This window comes from Miscanthus floridulus, chromosome 9 (assembly GCF_019320115.1).
Source record: "Miscanthus floridulus cultivar M001 chromosome 9, ASM1932011v1, whole genome shotgun sequence".
Taxonomy (NCBI): domain Eukaryota; kingdom Viridiplantae; phylum Streptophyta; class Magnoliopsida; order Poales; family Poaceae; genus Miscanthus; species Miscanthus floridulus.
The window spans coordinates 83,312,447-83,329,741 of NC_089588.1; the positions used below are offsets into that span (position 1 = coordinate 83,312,447).

Sequence of the window (17,295 nt, forward strand, 5' to 3'; positions counted from 1 at the left end):
CACAAAGACGCCCATGCACTATGGTCGGACGTTTGTGCGCTCCATTAGGGAACCAAGAGTGAGCGTGAGGAACGCTATCATCTTGTGATTAAAAAGCTAAATTCTTTTGAGATGCTTCCCAAAGAAAGTGCTAATAAGATGTATTCTCGTTTAAATGTTCTTGTAGAGGAAGTCAATGGGCTTGGACTTACTCAAATGTCACCATCTGACATTGTGAGAAAGATCTTGAGTGTCCTCCCCATTGACAAATATGGGCATATTGTGACCGTGCTACATCAAGGTGATCTTTTCGCCGCTACACCGACACAAATGTTGGGGAAGATCAATGCTCATGAGATGTACATGCACATCACGCCACAAGATGGCTCATCCTCTACAAAGAAGAAAGAGAAGGACTTAGCATTCAAAGCTAGCCAAGATAAGGGCAAGGCAAGACTTGAGTATGAGAGCTCAAGTGATGAAGATGATGAAGAAAGTCTTGCTCTCATGGTGAAGAAGACCGCCAAGATGCTAAAGAAGCTAAACAAGAGTGACATCAAGTTTGATGGCAAAAAGAATAAGTTCTTCACTAGCTCAAGAAGAAAGCCAATCTCTGAGATGGATTGCTACAATTGTGGTGAACTTGGCCATCTAGCTCATCAATGTACAAAGCCCAAGAAAGACAAGTTCAAGAACAAGAACAAGGGCAAGAAAGATGACTCAAGCAATGAAGATGAAGATGAGAATAAAAAGAACAAGCCATACAAGAAGAGAGATGGCAAAAAGAGGGACTTCTACAAAAAGAAGAAAGGTGGAAAGGCCTACATTGTCGATGATTGGCTCATGGACATTGATTCATCAAGTGGATCATCCGATGATGATAGTGACAATGAGAAAGTGGCCGCCATTGCTATTGATCTTGCATCTTCACTGCCGCCATCACCATCATCCTCTACACACCTATGCCTTATGGCCAAGGGTGAACACAAGGTAACTAAGAGTGATGATAGTAGTGATGATGAGCAAGTTAGTGATGATGATAGCGATAGCGATGATGATTCACCTACATATGATGATCTTGTCAAAATTCTAAGAAAATACACTAAGATCATTAGAAAGAGTAGAGCTACAAATGAAAAACTTGATGCTAAAAATGATTCACTCTTAGCTAAGTGTGATACATTGGAAAAGGCTAATGATGAGCTTAGAGAAACTAATGATGCTACATCATCCAAACTCAAGGAGCTCAAATCTTCTAAGAAAGAGCTTAAGGATAAACATGATAAACTTGAGTGGGTGCACAATGAGCTCATCACTAGTCACAACAAGCTAAAAGATGAATACACTACTCTTAAGATCAATCATGATACACTTGTTATTGCTCAAGAATTCTTACCAAATGAGCCACATGATGCTACTAACCATGTTGTTAAGATTGATATAGCCACATCATATGATGATTTGATTGATGAGAGCATTGAGCATGGATCTAGTAGCAAAGGCAAGCAAGTGGTTGAGTGCAATGACTATGATGAGTATGTCAAGCTCAAGAGTGACAATGAGAAGCTCATGAAAGATCTTGAAGAGATGAAAAGTCACAACACCATTGTGCTAGAAACTCTTGATCATGACAAAGAGTTGATCCTTGAGAATGAGAAGCTCAAAGAAGAAAACAAGAAACTCAAGGAAGAGAAGAACAATGATGTTCTCAAGGAAGAGAAGAACAATGATGTTCTCAAGGAAGAGAACAAGAAGCTCAAGATGGAGAAAGAGCATCTCAAGGTGGGATTGAGCAAGTTTGCTAGAGGCAAGCATCTCCAAAGTGAGCTACTCATGAACACCATCATGAAGATGGATAGAAGTGGCATTGGATATGTGGCAAGTGTAGAGAAGAAGAAGGCGCAAGCTCAACAACAACAATCAAAGCCAAAGCCAAAGCCAAAGAGATGTTTTGAGTGTGGACAAGAAGGCCACTTTGCTCATGAGTGTCAAACTCCACTGCCACAACCCTTGCCCAAGCATGCTAGACCCTTTGCTTTCAATGCTCACTACATACTTAGAAAAGATTCTAGTGGAAAGATGAAAGTCATGTTCTTAGGACCCCCTAACAAGAGTAGGCCTAAGAAGATTTGGGTGGCTAAGAAACTTGTTGAGAAGGTGAAGGGCCCTCAACAAGTTTGGATCCCTAAAGCTTGAATCTCTTGTGTGTAGGTGAACTACAAGACCGGTGGAAGTCATTGGGTAATTGATAGTGGTTGCACTCAACATATGACCGGTGATCCTCGTATGTTCACCTCACTAGATGAAGAGGTAGATGGATAAGAGAAAATAACATTTGGAGATAATTCAAAGGGTAAGGTTAAAGGATTGGGCAAAGTGGCAATATCAAATGATCATTCCATCTCCAATGTGCTCTATGTTGCTTCATTGAGCTTCAACTTGCTATCCATTGGGCAATTGTGTGATCTTGGCTTTCAATGCTTGTTCACCGAGAAGGAGGTTGTTGTATCCAAGGTAGATGACAATCAAGTGATATTCAATGGATTTAGATACAACAACTTATATCTAGTTGACTTCACCTCCAAAGATGCAAACTTGAAGACTTGCCTATTCACCAAAACAACACTTGGGTGGCTATGGCATAGAAGACTTGCTCATGTTGGGATGAGCTCACTCAAGAAGCTTATGAAGAATGATTTGGTGAGAGGGTTGAAGGATGTGAAGTTTGAGAAGGACAAGCTTTGTAGTGTATGTCAAGCTGGCAAGCAAGTTGCAAACACTCATCCAACCAAAGCTTTCATGTCAACCACAAGAGTGCTAGAACTCCTACACATGGATTTATTTGGACCAACAACATACAAGAGTTTGGGAGGGAATCTCTATTGTCTTGTGATTGTGGATGACTATTCAAGGTATACATGGGTGTTCTTCCTTTATGACAAATCCGAAGTTGCTTCTTGCTTCAAGAAGTTTGCCAAGAGAGCTCAAAATGAATTTGAAGTGAAGCTCAAGAAGATTAGAAGTGACAATGGCAAAGAATTTGACAACACAAATATTGAAGCCTATTGTGATGAAGTTGGAATCAAACATGAAGTCTCCACAACTTATACTCCTCAACAAAATGGTGTAGTTGAGAGGAAGAACCGGACTTTGATCACTCTTGCAAGGACAATGCTAGATGAGTACAACACCCCCGAAGCTCTATGGGCGGAAGCAATCAACACTGCATGTTATGCATCCAACCGCCTATTCCTTCAAAAGTTCCTTAGCAAGACACCTTATGAGTTGCTCAATGGGAAGAAGCCGGACGCCTCATTCTTTAGGGTGTTTGGTTGCAAATGCTACATCTACAAGAAGCGGCAACACCTAGGGAAGTTCTAAAGACGTTGTGATATAGGTTCTCTTGTTGGTTACTCATTGAAGTCCAAAGCATATAGAGTATTTAATCATGCCACCGGCTTGGTTGAAGAAACATATGATGTGGAATTTGATGAATCTAACGGCTCCCAAGGAGCACATGAGAATCTTGATGATGTAGGTGATGAACCATTGAGGGAGGCCATGAAGAATATTCTGGTGGGAGACATCAAGCCAAAAGATGATGAACATGATGTACAGGTCATTAACCAACCTTCTTCATCAAGTGTACCACAAGATGGTGAAAAAGATGGGAGAGTAGAAAATGAAGATACTCATATCTCCCATGAGCAAATGGTGGTACAAGCACAAGATGTTGATGCTCCACAACCTCCTCCTCAAGTGGTCAATAGAAGAAATACACCTATCCTACAAGATCATCCATAAGATCTCATCATAGGGAGTCCATCAAAGGGTGTAATGACTCGATCTCAAAAACTTGCTTCATTTATTGCTTATCACTCTTTTGTCTCTTGCTATGAGCCTACCAAGGTAGAAGAAGCTCTTAAAGATCCGGATTGGATAAATGCCATGCATGAAGAGTTGAACAACTTCACTCGCAATGAAGTTTGGACTCTTGAAGAGCGACCAAAAGGTGCAAGAGTCATTGGAACAAAGTGGGTGTTCCGTAACAAGCAAGATGATAAAGGTGTTGTTGTGAGGAACAAGGCAAGACTAGTTGCAAAGGGGTTCTCTCAAGTTGAAGGTTTGGATTTTGGAGAGACCTTTGCACCGGTTGCAAGATTAGAAGCCATCCGTATCCTTCTTGCATATGCATCACATCATGAAATGAAACTATATCAAATGGATGTGAAAAGTGCATTTTTAAATGGCTTTATTAATAAACTAGTCTATGTTGATCAACCTCCTGGGTTTGAAGACCCTAGATATCCTAATCATGTTTATAGGTTGTCCAAGGCACTATATGGGCTTAAGCAAGCCCCAAGAGCTTGGTATGAGCGTCTTCGGGACTTCCTCATCGAGAAGGGCTTCACTATTGGGAAGGTCGACACCACACTATTCACCAAGAAGCTTGATGGGCATATCTTCATTTGTCAAGTATATGTTGATGATATCATCTTTGGATCATCAAATGAAGACTCATGCAAAGAATTTGGTGAATTGATGTCGAAGGAGTTCGAGATATCAATGATTGGTGAGCTTACATTCTTTCTTGGTTTTCAAGTCAAGCAAATGAAAGAAGGCATCTTCATCTCTCAAGAGAAATACACAAAAGATCTTCTCAAGAGATTCAAGATGGATGAATGTAAGCCAATCAAGACACCAATGCCTACAAATGGACATCTCAACCTAGATGAGGGAGGTAACCCGGTTGATCAAACTCTCTACCGTTCTATGATTGGTAGCTTGTTATATTTAACCACATCTAGGCCCGACATCATGTTTAGTATGTGTATGTGTGCTAGATTTCAAGCTAGTCCTAAGGAAACACATTTAATTGCCGTAAAAAGAATCCTTAGGTATCTTAAGCACACACCAAGCATTGGCCTTTGGTATCCCAAAGGAGCTTTATTTGAATTAATTGGCTATTCCGATTCGGATTACGCCGAATGCAAAGTTGATAGAAAGAGCACATCCGGAGGGTGCCATTTGCTTGGTAGATCTCTTGTGTCTTGGTCCTCCAAGAAACAAAATAGTGTGGCTTTGTCCACCGCCGAAGCGGAATACATTGCCACAGGTGCTTGTTGTGCACAAATTTTATACATGAAACAAACTTTGCTAGACTATGGTGTAGTTCTAGAAAAGATACCTCTTTTGTGCGACAATGAAAGTGCGGTAAAACTTGCAAATAATCTGGTTCAACACTCTTGCACCAAGCACATAGATATCCGCCATCACTTTCTAAGAGATCATGTTGCTAAAAATGATATATCACTAGAAGGTGTAAAAACCGAAGATCAATTAGCGGATATCTTCACTAAACCGCTAGATGAGGCTATATTTTGTAGATTGCGGAATGAGCTCAATGTACTTGATTTTAGCAACTTCACTAAAAATTGAGCTTGTGTTGTCCCTTGCATTCATTGTAATATACAACATGTTTATTTTTTGGCAATGCATATAGGGCTTGTCTAACATGGTTAAGATAACTGCCGAAAAGCGTGTGAAGAAGCTTAACCTTGGATCAAACTTGACAAGCAACTAGACTTACTTACAAGTATTGCATATGCATGAATGTTGTTTTGTCATTTTGTTCCATTTGCCCTCTTATTGCCTATTTTCTTAAAAAGAATTATAGCCTAAGGCAAAATATTTAAAAAACAAATATATGAGGGTTTGAGAGAGGTCACTCACATCAGTCCCAATTGGTGTTTATTTGGATCTTATTCAAGTTGGGACTTGATTAGGAACAGGCAGCGTGAAGGAACTTTGAAGATCACAGGAGGTGAACTGTTGCTGAAGGAGTGACCGGACGCTGTGTTTGTGCGTCCGGTCAGGAAGGGATCCAGCGTCCGGTCGTTTGGTGAAGGAACAGGCTGTACTGACCGGACCCTGCCTACGTCCGGTCATGGACCACTGGACACGTCTAGTCCCGATTCCAGAGGAATTGGACCTCTCTAGAATCGACCGGACGATGGGTGGTAGCGTCCGGTCGCTACCACCGGAGCGTCCGGTCAGTGGATCCCGCGCGGCTTCAGGACTCTTTTCCGTTTCCTTTCTTGTCACGTTTGGGGAATCTATTTAACCGAACCGCCGTACCCTTTTCCCCGCATCCCGCCGTGACCAAGCCGAGCCCTAGCTAGCGCCGCCGCTCCCGCGCCCAAGCCTCCGCACCGCCGCAGCTCGCCGCGCCGCCGCAGCCATGTGCCGAGCACCTTGCGCTAGCTACGCACGCCATCGCGCCTCCCTTGCCTGCGCTCGCCCCTGCCTCGCTCGCCACCGCGCCGCCGCAGAGGAGCCCGTTGCCAAGCCTCTCCGCGCGTCCAAGCCACCGAGCCTCTTTGTGCCAGCGCCGCCATCGGCTGCCAGGCACCGAGCGTCACTCAAGGCCGATTCCATTGCCCTAGGCCTACCTCCTCTTTGGTAAGGCTAGATCCTTGTTCCAATTTTGATTTGCTTAGATCAAATTGTAATGCAATGCACTAATTTCAAATAATCTAGGGCCATTGGTTCATCGCTGTTCTTCGTAACCCTAGCCCCAGCCGGTTCCGAGGGTTCCCCCGTGTGACGTCTTTCCTTTTCTCGGATCGCTGATTCATCAGGTAGCTTGCCCGTCGCCTCAATTTCGTACCTACATTGCTTGCTTCCTAGGTTTTCGCATCTATTAGATATATTGTATTTATTCGTATATCCATCTATTCTATCATGCAGCGAGTCAGTGCTGTTGAGGTTCTTGTGGCAGTTGACAGTCAACTCGGAGCCAAGCTCGCGAGTAAGGATCGAGGCCAAGCCTCGGGAGTGTCAGTTTGACAGTTGATCTTCATCAGCGATAGTTCATCCTCTTGTCAGATCAGATGGCTCGCACCAAGAATGTTGGTGGTGGCCCAGGTGATGATGATCGGAGGCCCCCACCGTGCCAGCCTGCAGGATCGAAAGGCAAGTCAACAAAGCAGGTGACATCCAAGAAGGGCAAGTACCCTGACGCAGAGACAGCAAGAGCAGCTGCAGTCGCTGAGGCCGTAGAGCGTGCTGAGAGAGGAGGCGCTCATAGTGGAGTCGTCATAGCAGATCAGCTGGCACCAGATGCGCAGGGCAGACTGAGGGAGATTGAGCGACTTCATGGTAGTCCACCTGGGACTATCATGATGGCAGGTCATCGTCTAGCTATTGAGGAGCCTTAGCGTCAGGGGGAGTCCCAGTAGGAGGCACAACAGCAGCCCCCACCAGTAGAGCCTCAGCTAGCTCAGGAGACTCAGGAGGGCCAGTAGGCCGAGGAGACCAAGCCGGCACTCCAGCTACGCCGCTCTAGTCATACCAGTGCTATAGTTCCAGCGAGGCCAGCTACATAGCGCAGGGGTTCACGCCCTCCGCCCAGACCACAGGGTCTGCCTCCAGTGGTACACCTTGACTTGAGGGCCGCTACGGCCAGGCAGGTTCGCCAGCTGCGTTTTGTTGAGTTCGGCGTGTGGTTCCCTCCGAGGAGGGATGAGAGAGCAGCTGAGGGGTTCTACACACCACTCTAGGAGGACTTCTACAACGCATATCTGAACAGTGGGGCAGTGTTTAGATCTCAAAGAGTCTGTAGTTTAGAGTCTATTGTGGCAGCAGCCGGAGAGCACATCCGCCCCTACTTATCATATTTGCTGGGGCTCATAGATCTGATTGGCCAGACAGGAGTATATGTACCATCTTGGGTCCAGCAGTTTTATGCTTCACTCTACGTTGATCCGCATCACAACTTCATTCACTTTGCATTCAATGGTAAAGATTACCGGGTGATGAGCTTCAGGGCTCGGGAGATACTAAGGCTATAGGATCAGCCTATCAAGTTGCATGAGGTATGCTATGGATAGCAGGAGCCTCCCAGGCATCCTCATGGAGGGATGGTGCCCCCGACAGATCTGGTGCGACATTGTTTCAAGGAGCCTTTTGGTGAGGGGTCGAGCAGGAACCCCAGTGACTTGACTCCTACAGCGAGAGTGCTAGAGGCCATTATCAGGAGGACACTACTTCCCAGGTTGGGATACAGAGAGGGTCTGACTCGCCTACAGCTCTAGCTCCTGAATGCCCTGATGCAGCAGATAGTGTTCGACATTTGGGACCTCCTTCTATCTGAGATGGAGGATACTATTGCTGAGGGCTTCAAGGGTCATAGACAGCTTCCATATGCACATTGGATTACTTTCCTGATGCTTAAGTGTGTGCAAGTCAGGACCCCAGAGATAGTTGCTGAGTACAGGGCTGCCACCACAGAGTTTCCAGCATATAACATGGCACAAAGGATCAGGCACAGCACTCCACAGGCACCTGCTTAGCCCAGCCATCGTCCAGATGTTCCAGAGTCAGCAGCTCAGTAGGATGAGATCATCAGAGGCATAGCCGCTACAGAGGAGGAGCAGCTTGAGGCATAGCAGGGGATGACCGAGTCTAGTGATAGCTCGGATGATGACTATCAGTTGTACCTCAGATGCCTCGACGCAGACATGATGCAGAGGCTAGCAGTTCCAGCTCAGCACCACCTGCACCGCAGACAGACCCCGCATTGATTGCCATTCTTGAGCGGATGTAGTGGGAGCAGGCACGATAGGCTCAGGAGACAGCTGCCAACTTCGCACAGTTTCAGGCTCGTCAGGACGAGTTCCAACGGCAGCAGCAGCTCCTTCAGCACCAGCAGTTACTTATGTAGCAGCAGCTCATGGGATTTATGCAGCATGTCGTCACAGCACTTGGGGCCCCACAGCCACAGCCTTCGCCCCAGCTTGCTCCGCCTGCCACCACTTCGACAACTCCAGCAGTACAGCCCAGCGGGCTTCAGAGTCAGGGACAGCCCCCAGCTCCATTTGCTTCACCTACAGTTCAGGTGTCCCAGTGGTTGTCCTCACCAGTGGTAGCCCCGCAGTTCACGCCTCTTTAGATGGGCTTCACACCAGAGCAGTTATCCTCGCTATTCGTGCCTGACACATCAGTCTACAGGAGTCTTGGAGCATCTTTCAGCGAGTTGACCGGCATGCCTACTCCGCCACACATGCATACCGCTAGTCCTTCTACAGCAGCTCCAGTTGTAGTGACTACTCAGAGGCTCCCATCGTCTATCGCCTCTTCAGATCCTACGATAGATGTACTAGCAGCTTCCTAGGCAGCACCTGTCCCAGCTCAGACCCAGACCGCTTCAGCGACACTTCCTGCTTCAGAGGGTCAATCAGTTTAGAGTTCAGGGTCAGATGATGATGGCACCCAGTTCCATCTTGCTCCACGTACTTCAGCGCTCGGCTCGTCTGTTGTAGCCCCACCGACCGACCCTTAGGTTTTGGTGTTTAGCGCCAAAGGGGGAGAGGGTTCGAGTATGTAGACTCAGGGGGAGCTAGATTTAGGGGGAGCTAGTTATATAGTATTAGCTTATTATATACATTTGGAGTTTTATTTGTGTGATACACTATTACTTATGCATTCGTGTGTTTACTTTCATGCATATTATTATATCTATGTGATAGTGATATCTATGACATGTGTGCTTTCTACTTTGAATTTACTTATATGTCATATATCACATGTGTTATGCTCATTTGCCTATGCTTCCGCGTTTATACTTCGAAGCAAATGAGCTTTGATATCTATGACATGTGTGCTTTCTACTTTGAATTTACTTATATGTCATATATCACATGTGTTATGCTCATTTGCCTTTGCTTCCGCATTTATACTTCGAAGCAAATGAGCTTTGTTACTTGTACTCTTGCTTAATTCATATCCTTTGAGTACATTGTGTTGGCTTGGGTCATATAAGCTTGCCTAACTCTTTTGTTCTTATTGACAAAAGCTTATATGAACAAAGCCCATCAAAAACCTCACTCTTTCACATACTCGAGGTGGTATTGTCATCAATCACCAACAAGGGGGAGATTGAAAACATCTAGGCCCCTAGTTGGATTTTAGTGATTAATGTCAATACGAGATTACTATGACTGACATGTGTTTTGCAGAGGCAATTGAGTTAGGTCATAGTAATGGTGATCGATTGGGCAATCGAGATGGTCATGCCCCTACGATGGAAATCATTTTGGTTTTTAAAGGATGGACGACAAGGTTAAGGATGACTAGTTCTAAGTGTCGATTGGAGTTGGAGAGACACTTAGAGTAGTTTAGGACTTTGTTTTTCCTTTGGCCGTACTATTAAGGGGGATATGGACGGGTAGCTTGACCTAGTTAAGTCTAGTGAGTTAGGTGTGGTGCACACTTGTTGAAACTAGCTCTAGGTAGCTCCTATGAATGCCTAAGATCCTTTGGAGCAAACTTCATTCACATATGATCGAGAGTTAGAAGTGAATGGAGGGTCAAATGCTGACCGAACGCTGGCTCCGGTGCGACCGGACGCTGGGCGTAGGGTCCGATCAGTTTATTTGATCAAGCAGACAGCGTTCGGTGTGACCGGACGCTGGATCGGTTAAGTGACCGGTCGCTGAAATACAGCGTCCGGTCAACTCCAGTAAGGTTCTAGAGAAGGGAATCTGTGACTGGACGCGTCCGGTCAGTACTGACCAGACCCTAAGGGTTCAGCGTCCAGTCGAGTCCAGTAAGCATCCAGTGAGGGTTTCATGCGACCGGACGCGTCCAGTCAGTGGTGACCGGACCCTGCCAGCGTCCGGTCAACACATTTCCACTGGATCACGAGTTGAACTGACCGGAGCGTCCGGTCAACATGATCGGAGCGTCCGGTCACCCCGTAGAAGCTCATAACGGTTCGTTTTTTAGGCTGCCTTATAAATAGAAGCTCCACTCGTGTGTGGAGTGACTTTTGCTCATTCCAATAGCTGAGAAACATGTTTGTGAGTGCTAAGAAGAGCAAGGTCCTAGTGAGGTGATTGAGATTTGAGAATCCAAGAGAGTAGCCTCATTAGTGAATCAAGAGTAGTCAAGTGTGCATCCATCTTCTCATTAGGCTTCGCGTGGTCAAGTGAGAGTTCGTGCTTGTTACTCTTGGTGATCGCCATCACCTAGATGGCTTGGTGGTGATTGGGAGCTTGGTGATCACCCGGCGGTGCTTGTGGGTGACCCAACTCAAGTTGTGAGCGGCTTTGGGTGATTCGCCTTGACGGAGTGTCGAAGAATCAACTCATAGAGAGCACTTGATCCTTGCGCGGATCAAGGGGGAGCTACACCCTTGCGTGGGTGCTCCAACGAGGACTAGTGGGGAGTGGCGACTCTCCAATACCTCGGCAAAACATCGCCGTGTTCCTCTCTCTCTTTACTTTGAGCATTTACTTTGAGTATTTACTTTGAGCAATTCAATACTTGTCTTTACATTCATAGAATTGCCATGCTAGAGTAAGTTTGGAATATAGGTTGCAAGTCCGTTGTGCATTAGTTTGATAGAAACACTTTTCTAAGCGCAAGGGGTTAATTGGGCTATCCGTAGGATTTGATTATTGCAAGAAAGTTTAGAATTAGCCCAATTCATCCCCCCCCCCTCTTGGGCATCTTGATCCTTTCAGAGCCTCCACCGGCTGAGGAGCCAGATGGTTCGAGTAGCAGGAAGGCCAGATCCAAGCAAGGCATGTCAAAGATTCCTGTTGGTAGGAATGCACACTGGCACATTACTGAGTTCGATGAATTTAAGGATCCACTCTCACCACCTATAGCTTTGCCCAAATACAAGACTATCCTCGGGTTACTTGTTAGGGACTTCATCCCGATTAGGTATAGGAAGTGGATTGGGAAATATGATGACCGGTGGAGGGTTCCCGAAAGTGAGAAGGATTACATATGGGATGTCAAGATCCCAGAGTATTTCACTTTCCCAACCGAGTATGACAGGGAGTTAGTCAAGAAAAAAACAAAAGAAATCATGGGGACATGCTTCAAGAATTTCAAGGGGACATTGTACAAGAATTTTGTCCTCCAAAATAAAGAGCCAGATTTCGATGGTGGACAGTTTAGCAAGCAGAAGGACTTCTAGCAGGATTTCAAGGAATATAGGTTATCCAAGGAGTACTTAGCACTGAGCAGGAAGAATAAGGAGAACTCATAGAAAGCGACGAATCCTCATCATCTCAGCTCTTGTGGCTATGCCAATAAGATGCCAGAATTTGAAGCAGAACTTCAAAAGATGGATCGCCTTGCTGAGGAAGGCGTTCAGGTTGAGACAGCCGATTAGGAGCCTAGATCGATATTATACTGTATGGGGAGGAATGTACGGCACGCCGAGGATGGGAGCTTTAGCTCCACAAATGAACCCATGAGCGAACTCATCCAGAGGATCTCCTAGGTAACTGAGGAGGTGAGGAAGGGACTCGCACTTCTAATAGGGAGAAAGACGTGCTCACCCAAGCACTCAGAACCAAGGAGCACCCTGGTCGCACTAGAGGAACTGGTGTTGTTCGTTGGAAACTAGCATTCCCCCAAGAATCTAACACTTACCAGAGCTGCTCGAGGGGTAGAGGGGAACAGGAGGCAGAGTATTTGAGGCGACTAAAAGAGATGGAAGATAGAATGGAAGCATGGATTGAGGCGACTGTTGAAGCGCGAGTCGAGCAAATTTTGTTGTCCAAGGGGTCAGGAGTACCACAAAACCCTACTTCTACTGCCTTTAGCCCATAGTTTAGGGGTCGCAGCAGCTGCGGATCGACCCCGCTCGATGAAGAAGAGGCGAATGTGCCTCATCCAGTGGACGACATCACTGAACCCGTCAATGTCAAGTTGTACATCCGTCAGGAATGGACAAAGGACAAGGTGGCGCTTGGCCAGGCCTGGCCTGTGGGAGACAGGACAATTAATGGCCGCCAATTCCACAGGGGTACGCTCGCGTCACCATTGACAGAATACTTGATAAAAAGTTTAACAAGATACCCATTAAGTACCCCATAGTGGAAGACATGCCAAAACTTGGTCAAAACAAGGGCTCTCGAGTGGCCTGGCGCAAGCGCTTCATTAAGCTTGACCATCAATTGTCCTATGATGATGAGGACGACTGCGAGTCTTCGCCCACCTACGATGATCACTCACCATCTCCCAACAGAGATCACTACCCTCCTCATCCGGGGCCATCAGCCCTGAGAAGACAGAGGTCTCCTTCTATTCCTCCTCGTCCAACTCCATCTTCATTAGCCCTGAGAAAAGAGACTCCTCCTCCTCCTCCTCCTCCCCCTCCTCCTCCATCTTCATCAACACCGGGATAACAGAATTCTCGTCGTCATCCTCCTCCTCCACCTCAACCCAAAACAAGATCAAGGACATCCTCGCAGTCGTAGAAAAGGTCCTTGGATTCGGTCGCTAATGCTCCCAAAGTGGACCAACAGATAAGAAAAAGGTCGTTCAGTGGCAGCATTACCACCTTGATGAAAGAAAAATTTACAGCACACATCTCGAAGGAAGATTGTGTTAGTTTTTTCAATCTCTGTGCCTCACTGCCTTCGTATTTGTTGAAGTCCGAATTCGAAAGGCAAACACAGAATAAATACGCTACAACAAGAGACGAATAAATACACAATAAAGATTTAAGGAACATACAAAAGTACGACGAAGACAACCTAGGATTAACCATGGAAGAGGCCGTGAACATCTATTATGATGTATAAGGGACGGGAACACCGGCAATGAAGTATGAAAGGGGCAATCTTTTTGTTCCCGATGACGAGTATAAAAATTTGACAACATATATGCGCCAGTTGCATGAATATTACATGGCTCAAGCAATAGAGATGGATGACTTTGGTTTTGAGGTTATTATCCGTTCGCCACATGTTTTCCATTATCCTAAAGAAGAGAAGTTCGATGTTGAGTGGGAGTGCTTGTTTCAGCTATACCAGAAACGTTCTCTCGATGTTCAAATGTTGACGCTGTGGACTATGTAAGTACCCTACATGCACAATATTACAATTAACTACTCTCTCGAGACAAATTGTTAACTTTTGAGCACTTCCCATGATTTTATGTAGGTGTATAGCAAAATTTTGCATTCTAAAAAGCAAATGGGATTACATAGGCTTCTTGGACCCCTTGCGAGTCAATGAGAGGACATGTCTAGGCCTCTATGGATGTGACATGGAAGACCTGAAACATAGATTGTTTGTTGTTTTCGACGAATTCACGATAAAGAAGAAAACCCACATACTTCTAGCCTACAACTGCGAGTATGTGTTCTCGGCTTTTAATTTTATGCTTCTTTTTTCGTTAAGATTATTCGATAATTAGGATTCTGTGATTGTAGCAACCATTTTGTCTTCATTTGTGTCAATCTTGCCAAAAATCTGATCGAGGTGTGGGACTCGAAGAAAAAATCATTTCATCATCTGGATGCACTGGTGGCAGTGTTGAATTATTAAGCGATCCTAATAACATATTATTTTCTAATCACACATACCGCTTTCTAATGTTTCTCCCTTTAATGTTGCTCAGTGTCAGAAGAAGACATATCGGTGGGACGCCGGTCCCATTCAAGGTTGTCAAAATGGAGGGGAAGTACCTGTCACAGCCGACGGGAAACAATCAATGCGGATTTTATGTAATGTGGGCAATGCTTCGCTACATCGGCGGGAAATTAGAAGAAGCCGATAAGTTGGTGTGTATAATCCTCATTTCATTTATGGCTGTTAATAATTAAACAAAATGATTTAATGTTCCTCTTTGGATATCATCTTTTTGAACGACAGCGCAAGAAATATAACCACCAAAGGTTGTTAGACATGGAGATCGTCACACTGCAATCGGAGCTCGCAAAATTCATCTTAGCCGAGGTATTGGAAAAAGATGGAGTATTTACCATTGCACAATCCGTGAGGTACAAGGACCAGTATGGCCTAGAGTGGCTCGCCAGATTATTGTAAGAAGTCCAAGAAGCATTGCACAATCTGTGAAGTCCGAGAACATTTCTTTTTTATTTTGAGGGATTGAGATTTGGATAAGAACATTTGAACTGTAACCGTAACATTTGTAATATTTAATATTGATGGACCTGTCGTCTACGTAGCGTATATAAAGCGAAACCCGATTCCACGAAAAATATAAATTAAAATCAATTATAAAACAATAAAATGCGAATGGGCCATCACTGCCGGTTAGCAACGAACCGACAGTGTTGTCTTGCAAAACACTACCGGTTATCAACAAACCGACAGTGTTGTCTTGCAAAACACTGTCGGCTTGAGCCATCAACCGACAATGTTGTTTAGCTCAACACTGCCGGCTTGAGCTATAAATCGATAGTGTTGTCTAGCTTAACACTGCCGGCTTGAGCCATGAACCGACAGTGTAGGCTTGCTCAACACTGTTGACTTGAGCCAAGAACCGACACTCTTGAAGTAACCATCACTGTCGGTTGGGACTACAAACTAGCAGTGTTGTTCAACTAGACACTGTTGGGTGAAACCAGAAACCGACACTATTTTCTGCATACCAGTGTCGATTTTTAAGAACCAACAGTGATGTCAACCCCCCATCACTGCCGGTATGCCACTGTCGGTTTAAAATCCGGCAACAAAGGGGGGGTTTTGAACCGACAATAATGTTCAGATCTGGGGTAGTGGTTTCTCCACCAAACTCAGTGGCTCTTTTCCCTGATAATGATAGCTCGATCGTGCTTCCCCTAGCAATGAGGTAAGAAGTTAGTGTGATATTGGACACTAAAAATTGTTTACATAATAATGTAAGAAAAAACAGTAAAAATGAACATACTTTAGATCTTGTAAGTGCACTACTCTTGGCATCATTGAATCCCCTGAACTTGTAGAAATTATCGCTGCATTTGAACTCCCGTGATTTTACTAATAACATCTGAACAGATAGCAACAAGTATATAGGTACTTTTGGAATGAAATTAAAAATAATAGTAGTAAATAAATTTATGTGAAAACAGAATATTACATTACCTAGAAAACGTTCTTTTACTTTTGGCATAATCTGGGAGCTTCTCAATGGGGATTACACTATGCCAAAACAGCACAATGGAGACACCATAGTCAGTGACTTAGAATTGAAACGCGTCACTAATATGATATCAGTGACGCGGATAAACAGAACGAGTCACTGACTAGATGTCGCACCATGGCTAGTGAACAAAACACGTCACTAATATAAGTTTTCAGTGATTTGTTTCGAGTAGACGCGTCTCTGGTAACTAGAACTACTACCAGAGACTCGTAGAGAGGAAATGCGTCACTCATAGCTGACCGCGGACCCGAAAAAATTATCAAATCCTGTGGACCGAAGAGAGAAGTCTGGACTCCAGTCTCCTGCCCTTTCCCGTCCGGCCATCCCTCTCACCCACCCGCTCTCGTAACCTCTCTCTCTCCTCTCCCCTAGAGCGGCCTCTTCTCCGCGACTCCACCACCTCCCTCCTCGTACGCCGCCACCGCCACCGCTCTTCCTTAACCGCCTCCTTCCATCCAGATCTAGCCGGCGCCACCTCCCTCCACTAGATCTCACCGGCGCCACCTCCCTTCTCTAGATCTGGTCGGCGCCGCTCCCTCCACCACATCCCCAATGGCTGTGCCTAGAGAAGGGGCAAGGCGAGCAGAGGTGAGAGGGATGGGGGGAGAGAAAGGGAGGGGGCGGGGAGCATGACGCAGCGGTGGCGGCTGCACGCCGAGGAGCAGGCGCGGGAACTGTAGGACGTGCCGGCGGCGCTGCTGACGTGAACCCGTGCGGAGGAGGAGGCGTTGCGTCGCCGCGCTCTAGGGCTCAGGCGGCTAGGCGAGGCACTGCAGTGCATGCCGGCATCGAGAAGGTTTGTGTCATGTTGCACGTAAGATATTCATTCTTCTTCCCTTTTTTGGTTGCTGCAGTGCTATCATGGTGTTTGATGAAATGTGCAGGTCGGCAATTGCACATTTAGATTGCAGTGCGTGTGGATTTTACAGGTCGTGCTTTGGGGATAACCACCGGAGTAAAAATGCCATACCCAATGGTTAAAGGCCAGCTAGCTTTTCAGGTGACTAACTCGCTTGCCACTGTGCAATTTATCTGATCTTAGAAATGAGTGTTGGTGTAACCGTGTATACTAACATAACTGGGAGTAAAGGCCTGCATTGTGTATATATATGTGTGGATATTTAAGCTATTTGTGTGTTGAGGAATTGATGGGTTTACGACGTGTCTGAAGCTGAAGTACGTGGTATCTGTAGTATCTTATAATCGAGTGCCGAATATATATATATATATATATATATATATATATATATATATATATATATATATATATATATATATATATATATATATATATATATATATATATATATTCTTGTTTTCATGTGTGTCAGACTAGCAGTACAAAAAGTATACATG

At 45.3% G+C, this 17,295-nt stretch overlaps 1 pseudogene; it reads right to left on the minus strand.

Moving 5' to 3' along the window:
* LOC136480184 (uncharacterized) overlaps window positions 1-16,055 on the minus strand; it is a 30,331-nt pseudogene extending 14,276 nt beyond the window's left edge.
* Between the last annotated feature and the right edge of the window lie 1,240 nt (window positions 16,056-17,295).